Here is a 16,283-nt window from a genome sequence, read left to right as displayed (position 1 = left end):
ATCGCTGGAAAATGGTGAGTCCTTAGACCACATGAGCACTGCTCACTCATCAACCCTTCATCAGGGCAGACAATCCAGGTGCAGCCCCTCCCTGAAATATTGTAGCACATGCAAAATGGCCTCCTCACTAAGCTTTTGTTAGGGCAGTTAACCTCTGTGTTGCCTCACCTGACAAACACTATAGCTCGTATTGACTGTTAATGGTATAATCATGAGACCAAATTGAACAAGAAGGGCTGGCTCTGCCACTAACTTGCTAAACTATCTTACTGTCTGCCCCACTGTGTTCATAACCTTTGTTAGATAACTTACCTGCCCCTCACCATCTGTTACCAGCATTCCATCTGCTAGAAACACTCTGTAATACTCTAGGTAGCATTGTATTAATAACTAAGCACTTTGCAGTTTTGTATGTATCTGAATCGCTGCTGCTATATTCTTTAGGCTTTCTTTGCACACATTGATGGTTTATTCTATTTTAATGTATTTGGTCTGCTGCTTGTGATTATATGTACTTGCTCTTTTATGACCCGAACACTGTCACCAGCATTCTGTCTACTAGAAGCACTTTGCAATATTCAAGCCCAGCATTAAATTAACGACCAAGCAATTTATACTTCTTTATGTGTGTGATTAACTGCTGCCATGTTTTTAAGTCTTTTTCTACATATATTGAAGTTTTTATTCTATCCTAATGCATTTTTGTCTGCTCATGTACATATGTATTCCCCCTTTATGATCTGAACTTTGTAAAGATTTTAATTAATCACACAATAGACTTCAACTACGTACGCTGGGACTCTTAGTCCGGGTCTTTGTCCCCTTGTTTTGATCCGCGGCCACCGAAGTCATCTGCGGCGCTCCACAAGGATCCTCACTCAGCCCCACCCTCTTCAACATCTACATGAGCCCCCTTGCAGCCATCGCACGCCAACACAACCTAAACATCATCTCCTACGCCGACGACACCCAGCTGATCCTCTCCCTCTCCAACGACCCCGCCACGGCCAGAACCAGCCTCCAGGAAGGAATGAAAGACGTCGCAGAATGGATGAAGCTCAGCCGTTTGAAACTGAACTCAGACAAGACAGAAGTCCTCATCCTGGGACCATCCCCCTCTGCCTGGGACGACTCCTGGTGGCCCCCTGCCCTGGGCACCGCCCCTAAGCCAACGGACCAAGCACGCAACCTGGGCTTCATCCTGGACTCCTCCCTCATGATGACCAAGCAAGTCAATGCCGTCTCGTCTTCCTGTTTCAACACCCTGCGCATGCTCCGAAAGATCTTCCGGTGGATCTTATCTCTTATCTTATCTTATCTTAGGGGGAACTTGTATAGCGCACTGACACCGAGAGGTTTCCTGGCGCTGGCTGAGTGCAGGTGAGATGGAGAGACGAGGGTCTAGCCAGTCTGTGTGAAGAGGTGGGTTTTCAAAAGTTTTCTAAAAGCCAAAAGAGAATTGGCAGATTTAAGAGATAGAGGTAACTGGTTCCAGAGGGCGGGGGCTAGGGAGGCAAATCTCCGACCGCCAGTTTTTTTTTATTTGGTAGCAGGGACAGCTAGCAAGAGGCGAAGGGAGGAACGAAGATTACGTGCTGGAAAGTAGGGGATGACCAATGATTTGAGAAAGGCAGGGGAGGTCCCGAACACCGCTTTGAAGGTCAGGCAGCCGATCTTAAATGCGGTCCTCTGCTCTACCGGTAACCAGTGAAGTCTGTGAAGCAGAGGTCTCGCAGATTGCCACTTCGGGGTTTTATAGGCCAGCCTTGCTGCTTGGTTCAGTACAATCTGGAGCCTACTAAGGAGGAATTTAGGTAGGCCGTAGTACAGGGAGTTTGAAAAATCCAAGCGGGAGAGCACCAGGGCGATCAGGACTTGTATCAGGGCCTCTGGTGTCAGGAGATGGGAGACTTTCCTGATCTTTCTGAGCTGGAACATACATGAGGACACAACCGCACCGATCTGGGGCTTAAGAGAAAGGTCCGAGTCAATTATGACCCCGAGGCTCTTTGCTGACTTAGCCGGGGCGGGCGGGGAACCAAGCTCAGTTGGCCAGAACTGTGGGCCCCAGTGAGTAAGACTGTTTCCTGGGAGGATTAACTCAGTCTTCCCCGGGTTCAATTTGAGCTGATGGGAGTTCATCCAATGTTGGATGTGTAGCATCACAGCTTGACAGTCGAGGGCTGCATTGGGGGTGTTAAGCGGAAAAATGATTTGCAGATCGTCTGCATAGTTGAATACGGTGATATTCCACCTCTTCAGGGAAAAGATAAGCGGCTGAAGATAGAGATTAAAAAGCAGAGGGGACAGGGAAGATCCCTGAGGACCTCCGCAGTTAGATGGGACCTGTGCGGCTGTGAAGGGACCCCACCGAAACCAGGAAGACGGTCACCCAGGCCCTCGTCACCAGCCGACTGGACTACGGGAACACCCTCTTTGCTGGAAACACATCCAAACTCCAGAAAAGACTCCAGCGCATACAGAACGCTTCTGCATGACTCATCCTGGACATCCCCCTTCACGGCCATATCTCTGCCCATCTGAGAGACCTGCACTGGCTCCCCGTCAGCAAGAGGATCACATTCAGACTCCTCACCCACGCACACAAGGCTCTCCACGACATGGGCCCCAAATACCTCAACAGCCGCCTCACATTCTACACACCCACCCGCCAACTCCGATCCGCCAGCCTCGCCCTCGCCACCGTCCCACGAATTCGCAGAACCACCGCCGGACTTAGATCCTTCTCCTACCAGGCAGCCAAGACATGGAACTCCCTCCCCACCCACCTACGGCTGACCCAGGACCATCTCTCCTTCAGGAAACAACTCAAGACCTGGTTGTTCGAGCAGTAGCGACTCCTCCTCCCCCCAGCGCCTTGAGATCCTAGCGGGTGAGTAGCGCGCTATACAAATCTGCTGATTGATTGATTGATTGGGTACAAGTGGGAGCAGGTCCAGCCTTTCAGCTCTCCTCACATGTCTCAACAACAGTGATAGCCCTTCTTCTGCCTTCTACAGGTCCAGCAGTATTCTGAACAGGGTGTCTTGGGGGGACACATTTATGCTTGACATTAACTTGTGGGTGGGGTTGACTACTGGCTTCTCCCTAATCAATAGGAAAAAAGATATCTGAGATAACCCTACCAATGTATGCAGCAGTTACTGTAAACCCTACTGCAATCAAGCCTGCATTGCCCCTCTCTACCTAAATCTAACATGGCAGAATCTTTTTTTCCCATGTGCAGAGCTCCTGTCTTCAAGAGGTATTGATAGGGAAATGAGCAACCCCCCTCCTCTGTGTTCACTTAAAATCAGATATGGGGCAGCTCCTCTTCCACTGGGATTGGTGTCTGACTGATAGGGGGACAAGGTATGGGACAAATTTAGGTGCCGACTACATCTACCCGTGATAGGGTCTTCCTCTTAGAACTTAATTAATAATTGATTAATTAAGTCTCTGATAGGCTGGCCATCTGGTACACCCAGATGGTCAGCCTGTCAGAAGAACAGAATGCTCCCCTCCAGCCCCCTCACACACTCAAGGCCTTTTTTCTCAGTGCTAGGAGCAAGTTCACACCTCATCAAAGGGCTATTTAGCTCCTGGGTGAAACTTGGAAGCTCACGCAAATAGAGGACATAGGGTGATAAAAGGTGACTTTTTAAAAGTACCTTTTGTAAAATATTTATTGCAAATCTGTCTTACTAGTAAATTGGGCTAGTGAAAAGTACTTTGGAGTCTAAATATGAACTCTGTAGCTGGTTCCCAAGTGGAGATAAAAAGTTCTAAATGTAATTTTTTATCCCCATGATTTCTTATAGAACAGCTACCATAGCTAAAAATGCCCAAACATGTGGGCAGACTGCAGAAAGGACACATTTGCAAAAACTAAGGACTTAATTATGATGTGGCCTGCAGCACAAGCCGCAGAATATCTTCAAATCAGAGAGGAAACTCTGGCCCCTATACCTCCAAAGATCAATTGCCATCCTCCAAATAAGCCAGTCAGAATCAAATATGTTACAGCTCTCCCTTGCAGCATTTAAAGCTATACTGAAAAAGCAGACAAGGACACTTCTGTAAACAAGCGACATGGGCAAACTTAAGAATTCACCGCTATTACGAGCTGTGCAAATATTCTACACCAACATGCAGCCACATTGCCTGAGCCCGCAGCCATATCTCCATTGTCTGATTCAGAAAAGCTGCCTTAAGTATGTAATGGTTGCAAGGCTGATGGGCCTACAGTCTAAAGAATTAAATAAAGAGTCGCTCTCTCTCTCCAAGTCTGCCAACTGTAGATTCTGTGCCTACCAGTTTGTAATGCGCAAGGAATGTCGTGTTTACTATCACTGAGCCCACTGAGTTGGCCAAACTTGGCAAATATATCAGGCTCATACAAGCACACATAAAAGAGATGAACAAGGTGTGAAAGACTACACTGGGAAAGGACAACCCTCGATTTGGCTAGCCATCGCTGAAAAATGGTGAGTCCTTAGACCACATGAGCACTGCTCACTCACCAACCCTTCATCAGGGCAGACAATCCAGGTGCAGCCCCTCCCTGAAATATTGTAGCACATGCAAAATGGCCTCCTCACTAAGCTTTTGTTAGGGCAGTTAACCGCTGTGTTGCCTCACCTGACAAACACTATAGCTCGTATTGACTGTTAATGGTATAATCATGAGACCAAATTGAACAAGAAGGGCTGGCTCTGCCACTAACTTGCTAAACTATCTTACTGTCTGCCCCACTGTGTTCATAACCTTTGTTAGATAACTTACCTGCCCCTCACCATCTGTTACCAGCATTCCATCTGCTAGAAACACTCTGTAATACTCTAGGTAGCATTGCATTAATAACTCAGCACTTTGCAGTTTTGTATGTATCTGAATCGCTGCTGCTATATTCTTTATGTTTTCTTTGCACACATTGATGGTTTATTCTATTTTAATGTATTTGGTCTGCTGCTTGTGATTATATGTACTTGCTCTTTTATGACCCGAACACTGTCACCAGCATTCTGTCTACTAGAAGCACTTTGCAATATTCAAGCCCAGCATTATATTAATGACCAAGCAATTTATACTTCTTTATGTGTGTGATTAACTGCTGCCATTTTTTAAGTCTTTTTCTACATATATTGAAGTTTTTATTCTATCTTAATGCATTTTTGTCTGCTCATGTACATATGTATTCCCCCTTTATGATCTGAACTTTGTAAAGATTTTAATTAATCACACAATAGACTTCAACCACGTACGCCTGGACTCTTAGTCCGGGTCTTTGTCCCCCCGTTCCGATCCGCGGCCACCGAAGTCATCTGCGGCGCTCCGCAAGGATCCTCGCTCAGCCCCACCCTCTTCAACGTCTACATGAGCCCCCTTGCAGCCATCGCACGCCAACACAACCTAAACATCATCTCCTACGCCGAGGACACCCAGCTGATCCTCTCCCTCTCCAACGACCCCGCCACCGCCAGAACCAGCCTCTAGGAAGGAATGAAAGACGTCGCTGAATGGACGAAGCTCAGCCGTTTGAAACTGAACTCAGACAAGTTGGAAGTACTCATCCTGGGACCATCCCCCTCTGCCTGGGACGACTCCTGGTGGCCCCCTGCCCTGGGCACCGCCCCCAAGCCAACGGACCATGCACGCAACCTGGGCTTCATCCTGGACTCCTCCCTCACGATGACCAAGCAAGTCAATGCCGTCTCGTCTTCCTGTTTCAACACCCTGCGCATGCTCCGAAAGATCTTCCGGTGGATCCCCACCGAAACCAGGAAGACGGTCACCCAGGCCCTCGTCACCAGCCGACTGGACTACGGGAACACCCTCTTCACTGGAAACACAGCCAAACTCCAGAACAGAGACTCCAGCGCATACAGAACGCTTCTGCATGACTCATCCTGGACATCCCCCTTCACGGCCATATCTCTGCCCATCTAAGAGACCTGCACTGGCTCCCCGTCAGCAAGAGGATCACGTTCAGACTCCTCACCCACGCACACAAGGCTCTCCACGACATGGGCCCCAAATACCTCAACAGCCGCCTCACATTCTACACACCCACCCGCCAGCTCCGATCCGCCAGCCTCGCCCTCGCCACCGTCCCACGAATTCGCAGAACCACCGCCGGAGGAAGATCCTTCTCCTACCTGGCGGCCAAGACATGGGACTCCCTCCCCACCCATCTACGGCTGACCCAGGACCATCTCTCCTTCAGGAAACAACTCAAGACCTGGTTGTTCGAGCAGTAGCGACTCCCCCTCCCCCCAGCGCCTTGAGACCCTAGCGTGTGAGTAGCGCGCTATACAAATCTGCTGATTGATTGATTGATTGGGTACAAGTGGGAGCAGGTCCATCCTTTCAGCTCTCCTCACATGTCTTAACAGCAGTGACAGCCCTTCTTCTGCCTTCTACAGGTCCAGCAGTATTCTGAACAGGGTGTCTTGGGGGGACACATTTATGCCTGACATTAACTTGTGGGTGGGGTTGACTACTGGCTTCTCCCTAATCAATAGGAAAAAAGATATCTGAGATAACCCTACCAATGTATGCAGCAGTCACTGTAAACCCTACTGCAATCAAGCCTGCATTGCCCCTCTCTACCTAAATCTAACATGGCAGAATCTTTTTTTCCCATGTGCAGAGCTCCTGTCTTCAAGAGGTGTTGATAGGGAAATGAGCAACCCCCCTCCTCTGTGTTCACTTAAAATCAGATCTGGGGCAGCTCCTCTCCCACTGGGATTGGTGTCTGACTAATAGGGGGACAAGGTATGGGACAAATTTAGGTGCCGACTACATCTACCCGTGATAGGGTCTTCCTCTTAGAACTTAATTAATAATGGATTAATTAAGTCTCTGATAGGCTGACCATCTGGTACAGCCAGATGGTCAGCCTGCCAGAAGTACAGAACGCTCCCCTCCAGCCCCCTCACATGCACAAGGCCTTTTTTCTCAGTGCTAGGAGCAAGTTCACACCTCATCAAAGGGCTCCTGGGTGAAACTTGGAAGCTCACGCAAATAGAGGACATAGGGTGATAAAAAGTGACTTTTTTCAAGTACCTTTTGTAAAATATTTATTGCAAATCTGTCTTACTAGTAAATTGGGCTAGTGAAAAGTATTTTGGAGCCTAAATATGAACTCTGTAGCTGGTTCCCAAGTGGAGATAAAACGTTCTAAATGTAATTTTTTATCCCCATGATTTCTTATAGAACAGCTACCATAGCTAAAAGTGCCCAAAAATGTGGGCATACTGCAGAAAGGACACATTTGCAAAAACTAAGGACTTAATTATGTTGTGGCCTGCAGCACAAGCCGCAATAGAAACTATACACCGTAAAAACATCCCTGCACCGTGTGTGTCTGCCACACGGTGCAGGGATGGTTAGGCCCCATAGCGGAGGATCAGGGATGAAGGGGGCCCAGCTATGGGCCCCCAAAGTTACTTCTGCTGCCATTTCATGGCAGGCAAACCGCCATGATCGGGCAGGCAGAAAGGGACATTGCATTACCTACGGCGGTGCCTGAGAAGGCACAGCCCCTATTGTAGGGTTTACTAACCCTACAATGGTCTGACAGGCTCCTTTAGCCCGCCAGAATGCGGGAGACTGTCCCCATGCCTGCTGCCTCGGACCACACTCACTGTAATCTGTCGGACACAGCAGTAGATGGCTGCCTGACTGCTTCAGATAAGCCATCTGATGCAGTCCGACTGCTACCAAAATGCCCCCTAAGTATGATTGTTGAACAACAGACTGTTTTGCTAACTGTGTCAACAGAGAGAGAAAGATTGGAGATGTAGAAGTGAAACAATGAAAGTTGCAACAAAAATTCAAGGAGCATAGTTGTTCATATATTCATTTTACAATCATTTCTGTTATTGATTTCTGTTACAATGAAGACCGTATACCAGATGATACATGCAGAACTGCTTCTATAATCATCTGATAAATCATTCCCGATGACTTAGAGTTGCAGTGCAAGTTGCAAGTGATAGATATGCTGCGTTAGTTGGTTTTGCTGCGTTGAATGTGTAATTGACTGAGTGTCATGCACAGGCTGAGAACCTTTGCTGTTTTCCCTCTACATCCTAGCCATGATGTGGGGACTCTAAGCCACTAGGATTTAAAACTGGAGTTGTTAACAGTGGTATGTGCGTGCAGTCCAGAATACAAGATAATGATGCATATGTAGATTTGCATTATTACTATATTGTATTGCACTTTGATCTCTGTGACTGATTGTTTGGGTTTTTGGGGATCTATCTGCAATGTGTGTGGATGGTGTTGTCAGGTTTGTTCTAAGTGTGTTTGTTCATATTTGGTCTCCAAAACTGCCTGTAAATGCATCTACTGGTGACACTTCAAGCTTTTTCTTCATATTGATTTATGTGTCCAGAGGTGATGCAGTAAGAAGGCATTCATTTATTTTTGAACTTTTTATTTTAATGTTATTAGCCAATGCTGTGGCACCATATGTGCAGTGTTGAAGGCATTTTACTTTAGCCACTCTTTATCTTGGCAGTTACTGCTTCCAGTTCGGGACTTTTTTGGCATAGGCCAATATTCGTGTAGAGCGATGGGTTGTCGATTTGGATGACTGTTCAGTCTGTGCAAGTGGAGAGGTATTGTTTGTTCTCATTGTTTTATTCCACAGACTTGCCTAGTATACTTATGGTTTTCATTTTGTCTACTGTAACGTTTCGGGTGCTGTACCTTTATTATGAACAGCTATGGCTAGGTGGACACATCAATGCCTTTACATAGTGTAATGTGGACAGATATGTGGTTTGGTAATGTCTTCTGAGGGACAACATTCTGGAAGTAAATTAGGCATTTAACCAATTGGGACCTGTTTGTCAATCTACTTGTAAAGCGCGCTAACTTAGCCGCGAGGGTCTCAAGGCACTGAGGGGGTGGGGGGGGGATGGAGGGGGGAGGTGCTGTTACTTCTCGAAGAGCCAGGTCTTGAGGAGTCTTCTGAAGGTGAGTAGGTCTTGGGTCTGCCGCAGGAGGATAGGCAGGGTGTTCCAGGTCTTGGCGGCGAAGAAGGAGAAGGATCAGCCGCCTGAGGTGCCTCGTTGGAAGCGAGGAACAGCGGCGAGGGCGAGGCTGGCAGAGCGGAGTTGGCGGGCGGGGGTGTGGAAGCTGAGTCTGCTGTTAAGGAAGGCTGGTCCGGTGTTGTGGAGTGCTTTGTGTGCGTGGGTGAGGAGTCTGAAGGTCATCCTTTTGTTGACGGGGAGCCAGTGTAGGTGGGGGGTGATGTGGCTGCTGTGAGGGATGTTGAGGATCAGCCCGGCGGAGGTGTTTTTAATGCGTTGCAGTCGTCGTAGGTGTTTGGCTGAGATTCCTGCATAGAGTGTGTTGCCATAGTCCAGTCTGCTGCTGACGAGGGCCTGTGTCACTGGTCTTCTTGTTTCAGTAGCGATCCACTTGTAGATCCTGCGGAGCATGCGGACGGTGTTGTTGCAGGAGGAGGAGATGGCATTGACCTGCTTCGACATGGAGAGGGAAGAGTCAAGGATGATTCCTAGGTTGTGTGCATGGTCAGTGGGTGTTGGTGCTGCTCCCAACTTCGTTGGCCACCAGGAGTCGTCCCACGCTGATGGGGTTAGTCCGAGGATGAGGATCTCCATCTTTTCTGAGTTCAGCTTCAGTCAGCTACTCCTCATCCATCTGGCGACGGCCTTCATACCCTTGTGGAGGTTGGTTTTGGCGGTGTGTGGGTCCTTGGTGAGGGAGAGGATGTGCTGGGTGTCGTCAATATAGGAGGTGATGTTGAGGGGGGACATGTAGACGTTGAACAGTGTCAGGCTGAGCGAAGAGCCCTGGGGTATGTTGCAGATGATGTCGGTGACTTCAGAACGGAAAGGTGGGAGGCAGAAGCTCTGGGTTCTGCCGGTGAGGATGTTGAATATTGGAGGGATTTGTTGTCGTGAGTATTCTAAAAAGACCGTTAGGTCATTCAGAACTTGGCAGTTAGAATTTGGACAACCATTTGTTTGGTAAGAGTCGTTCTTAGGCACTTGCTGTTGGTTTTGATGCCTTTGATTGGTGAGGTAGTTTAGTAACGCTTACTCTGGCTTTGGAATTTTGGAATTTGTGTTGGCCAACTTTGGATTTGTATGGGATAGATATACGAATTGCAATTTGTGTAGGCAGGTAATGAGGAGATTTTTCTCTGCTTGAACTTGTTTGAACGGCTGCAACGTACGAAGAGTACCTTAAGCACTACTTTGATTATATTACTGCATATTATGCAATATTTTTGGCATGCCTGTTTCAAGCACACATCGAAGAATGTGTTGCTTTTTGGAGGTACCATAGTGAGATGTGAATTAAATTAGCCGGCTCAGTTGGGGGAATAGCTAGATAGGTTTAGGTATTAAAACATATTTCTTCCTTGGTGACTTATCCCCAGGGAATTAAAATATGGATAGAATACAAACAAGGATCCTTTTCTGCGCACGTTTATAAATGGAGATATGCAGAGCGATTTTTTGGTGTTCTGCCAGACAAAGCTAGTGAATTGAGTGTATTTTGGCTTCTTGGAAATAAAACAGTTTGTTGAGCTGTTTATTTGCAGTCTTTTGGAATACTATTGAGAAGCGCTTCTTGTAAATATGACTTACAACTAGTATTTACAAATGTTTTGGTTTAAGTACAGTCTGTGGGCTGTCCTTTGTTTCTGTTCTAAGTGTTGATCTGTGGGTTAATCATGTGTTTGGATGTCTACATTGCAACTTCTGTGAGTAAATAGCGATTGCGCTATTTGTGAAATAATGGCTCTTAAGCGCACTGTATTGTGTGTCCTGAGTGTTTTACCCCCTCCTGTATATGTCGGGAATGAGATCAATGTGTGTTTGTGTTTTCTTGCTGTCATCAGTATGTTATGCAAAAAGTCATTTAATTAATATTAAATAAAAATTAAATAAAAATCCAGAAATGAAGCATACTATTTAAATTATAGAGTAAGCAACTATGCACATGTACAAATTGCTAATGCTTAAAAGATAAAATTAGAATTCACATTCAATAGGAATAAAATAGGCCTCTAAAACGAAATTGTGTGTTTTGTAATAAATAAACAATTATAAAGCATTTTCCTTAGATACATTGTATTAGATATTAACAGGCAAACACATCATCTGAATAAATTGGATTTTGCTGAACTAAACACATATTATAGAACATGCATTGAAATGCCTCAGTTTTAAATAGACTGCCACCGTGCTTACGTTTCAACACTGAAAAAAGCTTTCCTCAGCTGTGTTTTAACTGCCGCTTGGCAGCACCTGTTGTTTTGATTGTAGGCCATGGAGAGACAGGAATGTTGCCTCAGCCAGGATTTTGTCAGTTAAACACGGTTTAAAATCCTACATTTCAGACTGCTGTTTTAAAAAAAATTCTAAAATCAGGTTCATTATTTTGGCTAACAGGAAAACATTTAAAGTAAGGATTTCCTTTCTTAAAGCCTTTTTTTTATAAGCATATTGGTGGTTCTGATGTTAAGTAATTGTCCTTTTAAAAAAGTGGCGCAAAAATTTGTCATGTTTCAAGTTAGGCTTCTGTGCTTAGGCTTGTGAATGAATGCGTCTAAATATGATAGGCAAGGTAGGCAGCTTGCTTTTCATGTGGAATTATCAAAAATGATTGTTTTTTTATTTTTATTAATTATGAAAAATTATTTTAAACAATAGGTGCTTTTAAATTCGTTTTTTTATATTTATAAAGCTTAATACTCATACTGTGACCTTCTAGCATTAAAATGAAATTTAAGTTGTGTTGTATCGCATAATGAGGATATTTGCATATGGAATTTCACTCTGCGCAGGCGTAAAAAACTCATTTTTATAACGGTATATATGATTATTTCTGATTTCTCACTCCTGGGCTCTCTAGAGAATATTTTGAGGATGACTATTATGCAAAAAATGTTATAACATATTCATTTTTAAGTGCCCCAAATATCAAAGTCAAAATTGGGAAAAATTGACTATTTAAACAGCATTTTTTTTCCATTCAGAGTAGCTTTTAAAGTGCCTTAGGCTTCAGTAAATGCATACATTTAGGTATAAAACAAATAGCTGACTTCTATATTGTGAGACAAGACTACTGCACACTGCTTATAATTGAAAATATGTTTAAAAAATGTGCAGAAGTTATTTTCTTAACTCTAAACTGACAAACAGGGGAATGGGGCTGCATTCGCACACAGAATAGGACAGCTAGAAAGAGTTAAAAGTCAGTTCTATATTTAGATGCCTGGCAATGCTCCCAGAGTAAGGTCTGCATTGCCATTTTGACCTCTGAAACTTTTTTGAAAGAGGACAGGGAAGAAAAGGAGAAGTTTTACTTTTTTAACAAAATAAACAAGCACTTCATGCACTTATTTGATAGAAAACGATATGATGGTATATGTGAACTTTGATTAACAGATAAGCTCTGCCATATTTATACAGCACTAATGCTTAAAAGCTGAGGCAATGAAATGTATTTGACTTCATGTGCCCTCATGTTACATTTGTACATTTGCTAAAAGGATTGGGGTGTGGGTATTCATATTCTTTACCTCCTCAAAAGTGCTATGTACCTCCTATAACTTTGTTTATTGCCAGTTGCTACAAATAGGGGTCAATAGTGTTGGCGGAAGTGAAACCTGTTTCAGGTTTCCTACTGTCAAAATGGGGGAAGGAGGCTATCTCCTCTAAAAATTAAGACTAGGTAATATGTATGCTGCTCTCTCCTTTTCTCAAATTTCTTTTTACCCTGTCTAAATTGTCTGTAAAATTGCAACGAGACATTTAATTGTCTATTCAGTAATACTGTTTTAAACATTGTTAGCATTAATAAAATGAATAAAATGTAATGTTGCTGCCCATCCTGTTTGATGAAATTATGACGGGTTCAGTAGTCTAGATTGTTGTTCCCTTATTTGACCTTTAAGGGGAGCTAGATGTGGGTAGTTTTTGTTCTAAAATTATTAGGTGATAACACCATCATTGTATGTTTTTCCATGCTACATAGTTTTGCAAGGGCATTGCTAGTTTTTTATTAGCTAGTCTGTGTAAATAAACTGACAGTCCTTATAAGAGCTGATATTGCATAGTTTGGATCATGAAAAGTAGAACGTAGGGAAGATGCCCATGTGATCCTTAGCAAAAAATGTTTTGAAGAAAATGTTGTTTTATAGATAAGAACCCTATTAAATTAGCAGTTTTAGATTTTTCTGCTGCTCCTATAACACGAGAGCATGGTCCTAAAACGTGCAATGTAGGTGCTTTTTATGAAGAAGAATCATTTTAGAAGTGTCTGCAGTCCTGTACAAGTAATGTAAAGTTTATGAGCAAAAGTGTAGAACATTTCCTTTTTTGAGGGTTTTCAGATTAGTACACAGGAATACACCAATATAAGGATTTAAAGTATGTCTGTGTTGTTTTTCTCTTTTCCTCTGAGTTTAGTAAATTAATACAGACTTCCTTGGCTGCTTGGGATTGGGTGATGTATTACTCTTGTTCACCAAAGAGTTCCTTTTATACTTGCCAATAGGTCGAGGCTGTTGTTTTTTTTTCTCTCTCATAGATAGATCGAAGTGGTTCTTGGGTGTCTTGCTAATATATGGGGCATCCTAAGACTAGGAAATATTTTGAGACTATATTCTCTGTTGATAGACTGTTTCTGTGCCTTGCCTAAGGACCTTTTGTTCTGTCACCCAATAGATATTTGCTGCTTTACAACCATTGCCAGAGGGGCCCGGACAACAGATTCAGCCTGGGGAGTCAGCGTCAACACCAGTCCACCTTGAAGCCAAAGTGAAGGTAACCAGCACAGGCATTGCTGGCAACTAGGACCTCAGTGAAGGCAGAAGCCCTGTGATCAAGTATGTACCCCTGCCACTGTCTTGGGCGAAAGACGGGGTCACAAATCAGAAAGGAGAAATTGTGGATCATGCCCAGCTGAGAGTCACAGACCGACCAGAATGGCAAGGAGGCCTTACTTGAAGTGACCCCTTTTGAAACGAGGGTTGCTTCAGAGATCCTAGCATCAGGCCTCTGAATCCTGGTCCTAAAGTGAATGCAAGTTTGCACCTTTGTTTGTTGGTCAACTGATACCTGGGTACACTGGATCTAATGTGTGGCCCCAACAAATGAGCAGTGCACCACCAGAGCAATACAGGAGTTAGGGAAGGACTTGAGATTAGGGTATAGGTGCTGTGTCTCTGGTGCCTGTTAGATTGAAGTGAAGAAAACTGGTGCACTGCCTGAGACACTGGACAGGATCGCTGAGAGCATTTGCCTGGTGGGTGACTGCCCTATCCTGAAAGAAGAGACTTTTTCCTTGAAACTGGGCTGTGATTCTTGAGTTGCGAGTTGTGCAGCTCCACCGTGGAAACAACAAGAGCCTGCCTGTGAGGCTCAAACGGACACAGGGAGAAGACTCCCCTCTGTCTTAGTTGTACAGCAGCTTCAATTTCCCCAAGGACTTCTCCTTTTTTCTTGTCAATAATGTACCCCTTTAGTCATCCCATTTTTGAGGAGCAGCCCTTTGCAGCTCTTTGTCCTAATTCCTATGGCCCTGTGTGGTCCTCCTGGTCCCAGATATGATTGATGTTCTAGCCCTCATAAAAGGAAAATGTAAAAGTCAATTGAAAAATGTTTTTATTTGGTATGTGTTGTTGGCTATTCTGAAATTAAAATGAATAGTCACTGAATTGCATAGGAGCACTGAAAATGTTTACTAGATGATTTTAGGATTTGCTTTTGCTTAGGACTAGGAAAAATTATAATTCTGCTTGTGATAGTGGTCATTACTTTCTCCTGCTATCTGAATGTTAATTATGACCTAATGCTCCGTTCCCTTTGAATTCCTGCTTGTACCCGCTTAATGAAATGTTTAGAATGGAAAATGCCCACCTAGCAATGTGCAAATATTTTCTATGTTCCTATTGGATCACAGGAATGTCTTTAGCTCATGCTAGAAGTACCATCTGTTAAATATTGGAGGGATTTGTTAGCATGAGCTGAAAGCCATTTTGTATTTCTGGCAGCCATTTTGTTTACCATGTGCTGCCACGTGCTCGCCATGTGCTCTGTCCTCCCTCAGTGGTGACTGCTCTTGTAATCTGCCTAGAAACAAACTATATTTAGCATCTTCCACCTTCGCACATGCCCAGAAGGGCCTAGCTAGTAGAATGCACCTGCTTCTCTAGTATAACTGTCAAGCTATTTTTGCTGCTGTATGGAGAAGTAACTCTCCTCCCACTTTGTTGAGCAAGCAGATCTTGTATGCCCATCTTAGTCATTTTTGCATGCTTACATGAGCCAGGACTGCCCCTTGGTCTTATGAGGACTATGTAACCCTAAGCATATATAAGGCCTCTGTTTTCTGCACTCCTCAGACTGCCTCATTCAGTTGCTAAGGCTTCTGTGTGACGTAGTCTCACTCATTTGAGGTTAATAAAAATGTTACTTTTAAATTTCAGCTTCTGTGCCAATTTCTTCTTTGTTGGTTTAAAAGGACCAAGTATCAGTGGGACCCCTGAGAAGTTTTATATTTTTTACAAGGAAGGACGTGGTCCTGGGAAACGGGGGGCAAGATGGCCGCTGCAGTGTTGTGCTGAGAGGTCGCATCCATCTCCTCTCCCGCACATTATGATCTGACGGTCAAGTAGGACGCTGTGCAACCCAGATGAATACCCCAGATGGAGTCGGGACGATGGTGGCTTAGAGGATTGCACGAATATAAGTATTTTAAGAAGCAAGCCCTTTGGATTGGACTGGCCTGGGTTTGGGTCAAGGGAAAGGCTGCAAGCTTGCTCGACAGGCAGAGCATGGCGCCTAAGATACCCTCCCGGTCTGCGAATTTGGAGAAGGGGAGCGAGAAGGTTAAAAAGCTCTCAGACCCTCCAGCACCCAAAACAGGGGCGGCTGCTGCTGTAAAAGTGGATACCCCTGCCGGGAAGACTCCTGGAGCAATCAGGAAAGCTTCCCCCCCCCCTGTCGGAGAAAGGAAAGAAAGGAGAGACATGGGGGAAACCGATTGCGGCTGCCAAAAATAGCGATGGACCCCCAGCGGAGGCTCGTAACTCGGCTGTGACTAACCCCGGGAAAGGAGATGGCAATCACAAGAGCCAGGAGCTGGGAATGCGGCAACCTACCCTGGTAGAGGTTCTGTCAGCGAAGATCCCCGAGCAAGCCAATCCCCCCCTCAAAACAGACGTGTCAGTGGCTCCGGGAAATGTCCTCGAGGACGCTACAGACGCTGATTACACAGAGAGC

General features: G+C 44.9%; 1 long non-coding RNA gene across 1 annotated transcript in view; it reads left to right on the top strand.

Annotated features, from left to right (window-relative positions):
• Positions 1-15,383, top strand: part of LOC144761359 (uncharacterized) — a 153,359-nt gene extending 137,976 nt beyond the window's left edge. Inside the window, exon 4 of the long non-coding RNA XR_013595683.1 lies at positions 13,725-15,383. This is a non-coding gene — a long non-coding RNA (uncharacterized LOC144761359). The remainder of the gene's footprint in view (positions 1-13,724) is intronic.
• Positions 15,384-16,283: the final 900 nt, after the last annotated feature.

This window comes from Lissotriton helveticus, chromosome 6, assembly GCF_964261635.1.
Source record: "Lissotriton helveticus chromosome 6, aLisHel1.1, whole genome shotgun sequence".
Taxonomy (NCBI): Eukaryota; Metazoa; Chordata; class Amphibia; order Caudata; family Salamandridae; genus Lissotriton; species Lissotriton helveticus.
The sequence above is the reverse complement of the archived record's forward strand: the minus strand, read 5'-3'. Positions and strand labels throughout refer to the sequence as shown.